A 9,696-nucleotide genomic window follows, 5' to 3' on the forward strand; every position below is an offset into this window, starting at 1 on the left:
AGAGGGGGAAGGGGAGGAGGAAGAGGGGAAGGGGAGGGGGAGGAGGAATGCGGAGGAGGAGGAGGGGGAGGAGGAGGAGGGGGAGGAGGAGGAGGAAGGGGGGAAGGGGAGGGGGAGGAGGAATGGGGAGGAGGAGGAGGGGGAGGAGGAGGAGGAAGAGGGGGAAGGGGAGGGGGGGAGGAGGAGGAGGACGAGGGGGAAGGGGAGGGGGAGGAGGAATGGGGAGCGTCGCTGGGATTAAGGTGGGCTGTATGGACGCGCATCCACTCCGGGCGGGAACCGGAAAAACAGAGCTTGGAGGCGCAGGCCGTCCGAGCTTCTCGGGGTGCGTTCGGAGCAGCGAAGGTGTGTAATGGGAACACTGGAACTCTGCCAGCGCTGGGGCGGTCGCTTTCTGCCCCCCCAGTGCCCCCCAGTCCCCCAGCCACCTAAAATGGGCTGTGCGTTAAGGGGGGAAACAGTGAGGGTGTGTAACACACACACACACACACGCACACACACACACACACACGATTTACCGCCAAAGATGAGAGGTGTACAGACCTGGTAGAACACCTGGGGATCAGAAATGGTCTGTTGAGTATTTTTAAACCCGTCTTTTCATGTCAGTAACTCTCCCTGGATATTTTTGAGTTCTGCCAAAGCATTTAACGAAGTATTTTCTTTGGGAAAGAATCCTTAAGAGTTGGAAGGGCCTTTAGCCATCACCTCCCCCAGTTCAAGAACAGTAAAAATCACTGCTTTAAACTGGGCTCAAAAGAAAACTACAGGTGCAAAATAGAGTCACTTGTGGTAAAGCCCCAGGGTCAGCAAACTAAGACTTAATACCTAACCAAATTTTACCCCCCTCCCCCCCATGTAACCTTTAACCAGTCAATAGGAAATTTACTGATAAATCCCTTCTGTTCTCTTAGGAGGGTGAACTTGCCAAAAACAATGCATTCTTTGCTAATAATTTCCTTTTTTTCTGCTCCCTTTCTGCCTTTAAAAACATTTCCTTTTCTGCAGCCCCACAGAGCTCTTTTCTATGTTAGATGGCTTGATACCTGATTCATGAGTCATTTAATAAAGCCAATTAGCTCTTCAAATTTACTCAGTTTAAATTTTTGTGATTTACAGGGCTCAAGGTACAACATCCAAGTAGGCCTGGGGCCAGTCAGATTTTGAAACTGACACTGAATTACTTTTTTTTTTTTTTTAAGATTTTATTTATTTATTTGACAGAGAGAGACACAGCGAGAGAGGGAACACAAGCAGGGGGAGTGGGAGAGGGAGAAGCAGGCTTCCCGCCGAGCAGGGAGCCAGATGCGGGGCTCGATCCCAGGACCCTGGGATCATGACCTGAGCCGAAGGCAGACGCTTAACAACTGAGCCACCCAGGCGCCCCCTGACACTGAATTACTTATATATAGTGAGCCAGACTAATTATAATTCTTTCTGTAATCCCATAGGAAGAATGGTGTTCCCCTATTTTGCCGTTGTGGAAACAGAGGTCAAGAAAGATTCATTACATGGCTTGCCCAAAGACCTGAGACTTGGAAGTAGTCAGAATCCTATTTCAACTCAGAGCTCAGAGTTGAAGTCCGCAGTAATTTTACTATTTCATGTTGATGGCCTGTTAGTATTTGTGCCTCATCAGGCAGATCTGGGTAATAGTGCAGGCGGGGGCAGGACAGAAAGCCAGGGTAGAACAATTTGGAATTATTCTAAAACTTCAGGTAGTACAAGGTGTGGCTGGTAGGCCGAGCTGTCTCTCAAAGACCTGGATCCTCTCCCCGGCGGAGTTAGGTGACCCTCAAAGGCAATGGAAATACACAAGTCAGAAATTGCAGAAATACTGGGAAATTCTCTTGGACTCCAGAAGATGAAACACCTCTCAAAGAAATATCAATATTTTTAAGAAGTCCCTTAATGGTGAGCATTTTGAAGACGTCAGATACTGTTATGACATACAAGAAGGCTGTCATGTTCAGTCACGAGGAATGATTTTTGGTACCATTGTCCCGTTAACTGCATGCTAGGAACCTGGAAATAGCCCAGAATCCCTCTGTCCCACTGACACCTAACTTCTATCAGTTGCCAAGCCCTAGTGACTCTGACTCCTCAATATTTGTTCACTTCTTTCCCTTTCCCATCTATCAGTGTCTTAACTCAGGCCCTTGTTGTGTTTGGATTACTGTTATTTGGATTATCATTACTAAAGTTACCATCCCAGCCACTTACCAGTTTTGCTGACTTCAGCACCGCATCTGCAGCCCATTGTCAATCTGCTTCCTCACTGGTCTCCCTAAATAGTAAACCTGACACTACACTCGTAATTCTCCCCAATCTCCCCTCATGATTGAATATCTTATGGTGGGTCCCCTTGGTCTTCTGAAAAAATTCAAACTTCTTCGCCTGACCTAAAGGCCCTCAAGATTTGGCCCTTGCCTCCCAGTCTAGTTTATCTCTCATCAACCCCACACTTGAAACTTCCATTTCAGATGAACTTGGGATGCTCTGTTTCTCTGAATCTTCATATTACCATCTTATCCAGGAAGTTGCCTCTGACCCTCCATTGGGTATATTCTCTCCTTCTGAGCTCCTATAATCCCCCTACTTCTCTTTCTCAGAGCACCTGTGTGTCTGGTTAGGGATTTGTCTCGTTACTCACCCAAGGGCACACACTGAGAAGAATTTCATGTACAGTAAACCCCAGGTCTTGTTTCCTGACATGCTGCTTGATACAACATAGTCTGTAAATGTGTGTTGAATGATGGATGAGCTATTGAAAGTGTCTCTCTAGGCCATGATTTTCCACCTTTGATAATAGGTTGTGAGTAAATTTCTATGTTTTTATTAAGTTGTCAGAAGAAATTAACATCAATGTTTTTGTGCTTTAAACTATTTCTTTTTCAGGGAGTGGTAGCTCAAGGAGAAGGAATTTGACTATTGCTGGGTTCCTGCATTAAAACAAACTAGAAAATGTGGGATCAGGGAAACCGTGGCATTGTTTAAATCTATAAATTTCTGGGGGAGCGGAAATACATTTTCTTCAATTAGTCATTAAAAATCACTAGTCCATGTTCTGTGCTCCGTATCATAACTATTTCTTGCTTAAGTTCTACGACATTGCTTGCGATCGGTTAAGCCTCTGCTGCTATTATGTTTTCTTTACCAAATTAATCCTCTTTTTTTTCTATGTAGGCTTTGTATCATCTTCCTATACAGTAGTATGTTATTAAAATATATGATACATATATGATATTAAAAATAATATTCTGGAATTGTGTATGTTTTTGCACGTTCTTTGTCTTTTCAATTATTATGATATAGAGAAGAAACACATTTCAGAAGTAAACATTTGACTCTCTGTATCACCTCTGCCTAAGTTCCCTATGCTTGAATGATTTGTTCATTCACCCACATCTATTTTATCCACATTTATGTGTGGGTGTGTGTGTGGCACAAACATTAAACCAGTCTTGTGCTGGAGGATTACCCTTTAACCCCTTTTCTCATGCAAAGAAACCTCCCTCAGGTATTGTGCTCTGAGAATGATTGGAACTGATAGATATTACACGTGTAGGAAATGGCTATTGTTTCCAGAGGAATTCCCAGTTTTTCTTGTTCGCACCAAAGTTTAACTTACAACCTGTCCAAATGCATAGAAAAGAACAAGAACAATGGCTATAATAAAAAAAAATGAGCCAAGGGGAGTGACAAAAAGAATCATCAGCGATGTATTCAGCACAACGTTAGATAATTTACAATGATCCCAGGGCTCAGAAAGAGGTCAGAGAATGGCATCCCCGGTTGGGGAGGCAGATGACATCCTTGTAGACTAGCAGAGGTTGATCTGGCCTCTCCTTTCTGTATAAGGAAAAAGTAAATTAAAAGTTCTATCCATAAACCACCAAATTGAGACTTTAAGAAGACACAGTCAATCCTCATTATTCTCAGACTCTGTACTTGAGAATTCACTTACTTGCTAAAATTTATTTGTAACCTCAAAATCAATACTCCTGGGTTTTTCACAGTTATTCACAGACATGTGCAGAGCATCAAAACATTGGAGTTTCCCTACATGCATGTTCCCAGCTGAGGGTGAACAAGGTGGTGCTCTGCCTTCTTGTTCCAGCTCTCATACTGTAAACAAGTGTCTTTCTCATGGTCTATTTAGTATCACGTTTTCCACGTGTGTGTGTGTGTGTGTGTGTGTGTTTATTGTTGGTGGTGGTGGTGTTGATTTGCTGTTTAAAATGGCCTCCAAGTGTAGTGTTGAAGTTCTGTCTAGCGTATCTAACTGCAAGAAGGCTGTGATGTGTCTTATGGGGAAAATATGTGTGCTAGATAAGCTTCATTTAGACATGAGTAATAGTGCTGTTGGCATGAGATCTATCTTAAAGAAATTTTCAATGTATATTAAATAAGTTGTCTTTAAACAGAAACATGCATAAAACAAGGTTATTTATTGATTAGTTGATGAAACGTCATGACCAGAGGCTCACAGGAACCAACTGTATTTTCCCTTGGAGCAATGTGGTTCAGCATTCGCTAATTCAGTGCTTGCAGTGACTTTAGAAAATCTCACTTCCACAGATAATGAGAATTGACTGTACATGCAGCTGTGTTAGCTTGGGCTTCCAGAAGCAGACCTCCAGAAAGGAGTTTATTTGGAAATGACCCCAGGAAACATTGGTGTGGGTTGAGGGAAGTGGGACAGAAAAACAAAAGCAGCCAATAAAGGGTGAGTTAATCAAGCAAATGACTTTTGTGGGCAACTGAAACTCAACCCAGGCACTCTGAGAGCCAATGAAGAACACATGCCGTGGAGTTTAATTCCATTATGGTCCAAGAGCATACTTTGTATGAACTCAATTCTTTTAAATTCGTTTTAAATAAGTTTGTCTTAAGGCCCAGCTTATGGTCTATCTTGGTGAATATTCCACGTGTCTTAGAAAAGAGTGTGTATTCTATTGCTGTCTGGTAGATATTCTTTAAACTACACTGATTTTCTATCTACTTGTTCTGTAGATTACTAAGAAAGGAATGTTGATGTAACAAAGTATATTTGTGAACTTGTCTATTTCTCCACTTAGTCCTATTAGGTTTTGCTTCATGCTTTGTTAGTTACATACAAATTGATGATTGTATGTCTCGATGAATTGACCATCATTATGTATTGTCCCTTTTTATCCCTGATAAGTAATTTTCCTTGATCTGAAATATAATTTATTTGATATTAGTGTAGGCAATACAGTTTTCTTTTGATCGGGGTTTGTGTGGCTTATTTTCATCCTTTTAATATATGAAAGTAGGTTTCTTGTAAGTAGAATATAGTTGGGGTTTTTTTTTGGAATATAGGTGTTTTTTATGGAAATCAAATCTGACAATCTTTTTTTAATGGTGTTTTTAAATCATTTACAATTAATGTGATAACTGATATGGTTGAATTAAGCCTATCATTTTGTTATTTTTCTCTTTGTCTCCTGTGTGTGTTTTTTTTTTAAGATTTTATTTATTTATTTGACAGAGAGACACAGCGGGAGAGGGAACACAAGCAGGGGGAGTGGGAGAGGGAGAAGCAGGCTCCCCGCAGAGCAGGGAGTCCGATGTGGGACTCGATCCCAGGACCCTGGGATCATGACCTGAGCCGAAGGCAGTCGCTTAACTGACTGAGTCACCCAGGCGCCCTGACTCCTGTGTTTTTTGTTCTTCTGTCACGTCTTCCTGTCTTCCTTTGAATATTTTTTGGTATTCCATTTTAATGTATTTGCTAGCATTTTGGCTATATCTGTTTGTGTTTTTTTTTCCCAGTGGTTGCTCTACAGATTATAATATATATGACTAAGTTTCCAGTCTACTTAGAGATCATATTTTGTAGCTTCAGGTAAAATACAGGACTTGTAACCATATAGGTCACTTTATCTTCCCCCCTTTATCTTATAGTTGTTACATGTATCACATTTGCACCTTCTCAGACAAAGCTGATTTTTTGCTTTCAACCTTTATACATATTTTAGAGAACTTAAAAAAGAAAAATATCATTTAATCAGACATTTATCACCTCTATTGTTTTTCTTTCCTTCCTAAAGTTCCAAGTTTTCCTCTGGGAACATTTTCCTTCAGCCTTAATTCCTTTAGCAGTTTCTCTTATAGCAGATAGATTGGCAAGGAATTCTCTGTTTTTCTTCATCAAGAATAACCTTATGTTACTTTCATCCCTGGAGGGTGTTCTCACTGATTATAGAATTTTGAGTTGACATTTCTTTTGGCACTTTCAAGATTTTACTCTACTGCCTTTATAATCTCTGATGAGGACTCCTTAGTATTCTCTAGTGACTGTAGTGTTCGAATTGTTGTTCCTCTTTATGTAATGCATCATTTTGTTATGACTGCTTTCAAGACTTTTCTTTATCTTTGTTTTTCAGCAGTTTGGTTTTGATGTGTATAAGCATGGTGTTCTTTGAGTTTATTTTGTTTGGGGCTAACTAAACTTCTTGAATTTATAAATTTATATCTTTACCAAAGTTGAAGAGTTTTTAGTCATTATTTCTTCAGATATTTTGTCTGCCACAAGATCTCTCTCCTCTTCTTTAGGGACTCCACTGATATTGTTATTATCCCATGTGTTCCTGTGACTGTTTATTTTTTAACTGTTTATTTTTTAATCCTTTTTCTGTCTATTCTTCAGATTGGATCATCTCTATTTTTTTTTTTAAAGATTTATTTATTTATTTTAGAGAGAGAGATGGCACACATGAGTGGGGGGAGGGGCAGAGAGAGAGACTCTTCAAGCAGACTCACCACTGAGCATGGAGCCCAACTTGGGGCTTGATCCCATGACCCATGAAATCATGACCTTAGCCAAAACGAAGAGTCAGATGCTTAGCCAACTAAGCCACCCAGGCGCCCCTGGATCATTTCTGTTGATATGTTTTCAAATTTACTGATTATTCTATCTGTCATCTCCATTGTTATTGAGCCTACTTAGTAAATTATTTTCTTTCAGACATTCTATTTTTTCTTTTTTTTTCAAGATTTATTTATTTGTTTGAGAGCGAGTACATGAGTGGGGGGAGGGGCAGAGGGAGAAGGAAGGGTAGACTCCTTGCTGAGTGCAGAGCCCCATGCAGGGCTCTACCTCAGGACCTTGAGATCATGACCTGAGCCAAAACCAAGAGTTGGACTCTCAACTGACTGCCACCCAGGTGCTCCAGACACTCTATTTTTTCATTCTCAAATTTCCATTTGGTTCATTTGACTAGTTTCGCTTTCTGCTGACAACACCTATGTTTATTTTCATTTCAGAAGTGTTCACTTTTACCTCCTGGAGGAGGTTATAGTGACTGCTTTAAATTATTGATTGCTGTTGGTTTTATTCTGCACTGCCTTATGGGTTTGGTCTCTTGCATTTGACCTCTTGGATTTTCTCTGTCTCTGATGCCTTGGCACTCCTGCTTGCTTGTCTGATGGGCAACTCCACCTCATGGCTCAGTCCTGCATTGGGCAGTCCTGTGTTTGACAGCGCCACATCAAAGGTATGTCTTGGGCCCTCTCAACTAGGCTATTAGATCTTTGATGATTAGATTAGGACCGTTAGTTCTTCCCTCAGCAGTGTCTTCAGTCACACTGGACAATTTGAATTAAATTGAAGTGAGTGGATTCATTGATAGAAAATTCACAGGTCCAAGCCAGCTAGTGTAATACTTCATTACAATGTGATTATTATCTTGAATAATGCTCTTCATTCCAAGTATCTGTGGAATTTCATGGACCAGAAATGTACTGCACATTCCACACTTCTCAACATTTTCAGCCCAATTATAATTGCAGGCAACCCTTATAAATCTAATTCTATATTTTACAGAGACTTCATAGGTACCCAGGCCAGATGGAATTCATGTCTTTGAGTATTGCTGTCAATCACAGGACGTTCAAACAAAGCATCCATTAACATAATCTGCCATTCATCTGTCATGCTCACCTGCTTCATTAAGATACTGGCAGCATTTAGCAAGGTTGGAAAGTTGATCGATTGATCGGTTCATTCATTCATTCACTCATTCTTCAATCCTTCCTCTAGCAGACATTTATTATGTGTCAGGCAGCAGCAGAGAACTCTGTTGGAGTGGGGTTGAGGCTTTCATGTTGGTTATCTGTGGAGTGACAAGTTTGTTGAGGAGAAGCTAGGCAATGGTGGATCTCCACTCTTTCTGCTGATACAGAGAGGGGAGGGTGAGCCTGCAGCAGAACAAATCCGGGAAGTCACACACCAGGGAGGAAGGATCTCAGGGCCCCATCCGCTATAACAACAACAACAACAACAACAACAAGAGTCCGTAACCTTTAAGTTCAACAATATTAATAGGCCACAATGTACCATGCGTATTATCTGCAATTACCTTAGGGATACGTACAATTATTCTTGTTGTTTTACGGTAAAGAATTTGACGCACAGAGAGTCTAAATATTGCCCCAAATCTGAGTCAGTAAGCGGCTTTCTGATCTGGAAGCTCGACCTCTGAACCACGGTGCTCTCTCTGCTGATCACTCCCACAGTGATCAGAGAACCAAGGAAATGATTGTTGTGCAAACATACAGAGTTTCTGCTGAGCTATAACTTTTTAAAAAGCCAGAAAATACAAATATTGTGTAAAAAGACCAAATACCTTACTATTTAATCTGACAAATTTAATCTATGCTAAACTGAATTTAGATAAATGAATTGATATGAATGGAATGGGATTACAGATTAGACGGGTGTGAGGAAAACTCAGGAAAATATATTGAAGGGTCTGAGACCATCTGACACTAATATGTGCAGATTTTATTTTCTTAAAGGACACATGAATTTAATGGATTGCAATTATTGTTGATTGTTTTTTAAAACTGTGGTAAAATACACATAACATAAAATTTATCTTCTCAACCATTTTGGGTGTACAGTTCAATATTGTTAAGAACATTTACATTATTGTGTATCCGGTCTCCAAAACCCTTTTCATGTAGCAAAACTGAAACTCTATACCCATTAAATAATAACTTCTCATTCCTTCCTTCCCCCCAGCCCCTGACAACCACTCTTCTACTTTCCATCTATACATTTGACTACTCTAGGTACCTCATATGAGTGGATTCATACAGTGCTTTTCTTTTTGCAAAAGGATTAATTCACTCAGCATAATGTCTTCAAGGTTCATCTATGTTGTAGCTTGTGTCAGAGCTTCCTTCCTTTTTAAGGCTGAGCAATATTCCATCGTGTGTGTACATCACATTTTGATTATCCATTCCTCTGTCAAAGGACACTTGGGTTGCTTCCACCTTTTGGCTATTGTGAATAATGTTGTTATGAACACAGGTGTACTCTGTGTTCAGTTCTTTTGGGTATATACCCAGTTGTCGATTATTTTTAACCAAGGATCTCCAAGTATTTTGTGACTATCTTTCCTAAAAGATAAGTTCTATGTTGTAGTAAGTGAAGAGAATAGATAATTTCTGCAAATTTTCTGGGAAAAAAACTGCTCTTGGTTTATAAGTTGTATGAGTTAGCTTTCCATTTTCTACAGAAAAATAAGACTAGAAAGCAATTACACTTTGTTGAACCAAATGAGTTAAGAGAGGTTTGGTCGAGCCAATTGAGTTATGATAATGATCACCACCGGCCCATAATTTATGCCCAGAGCAAGTCAAAAGACTTATGAGTAACTTCCT

The sequence above is a fragment of the Mirounga leonina genome, unplaced genomic scaffold (genome assembly GCF_011800145.1).
Source record: "Mirounga leonina isolate KUSES-001 unplaced genomic scaffold, KU_Mleo_1.0 Mir_366, whole genome shotgun sequence".
NCBI classification, from domain to species: Eukaryota; Metazoa; Chordata; class Mammalia; order Carnivora; family Phocidae; genus Mirounga; species Mirounga leonina.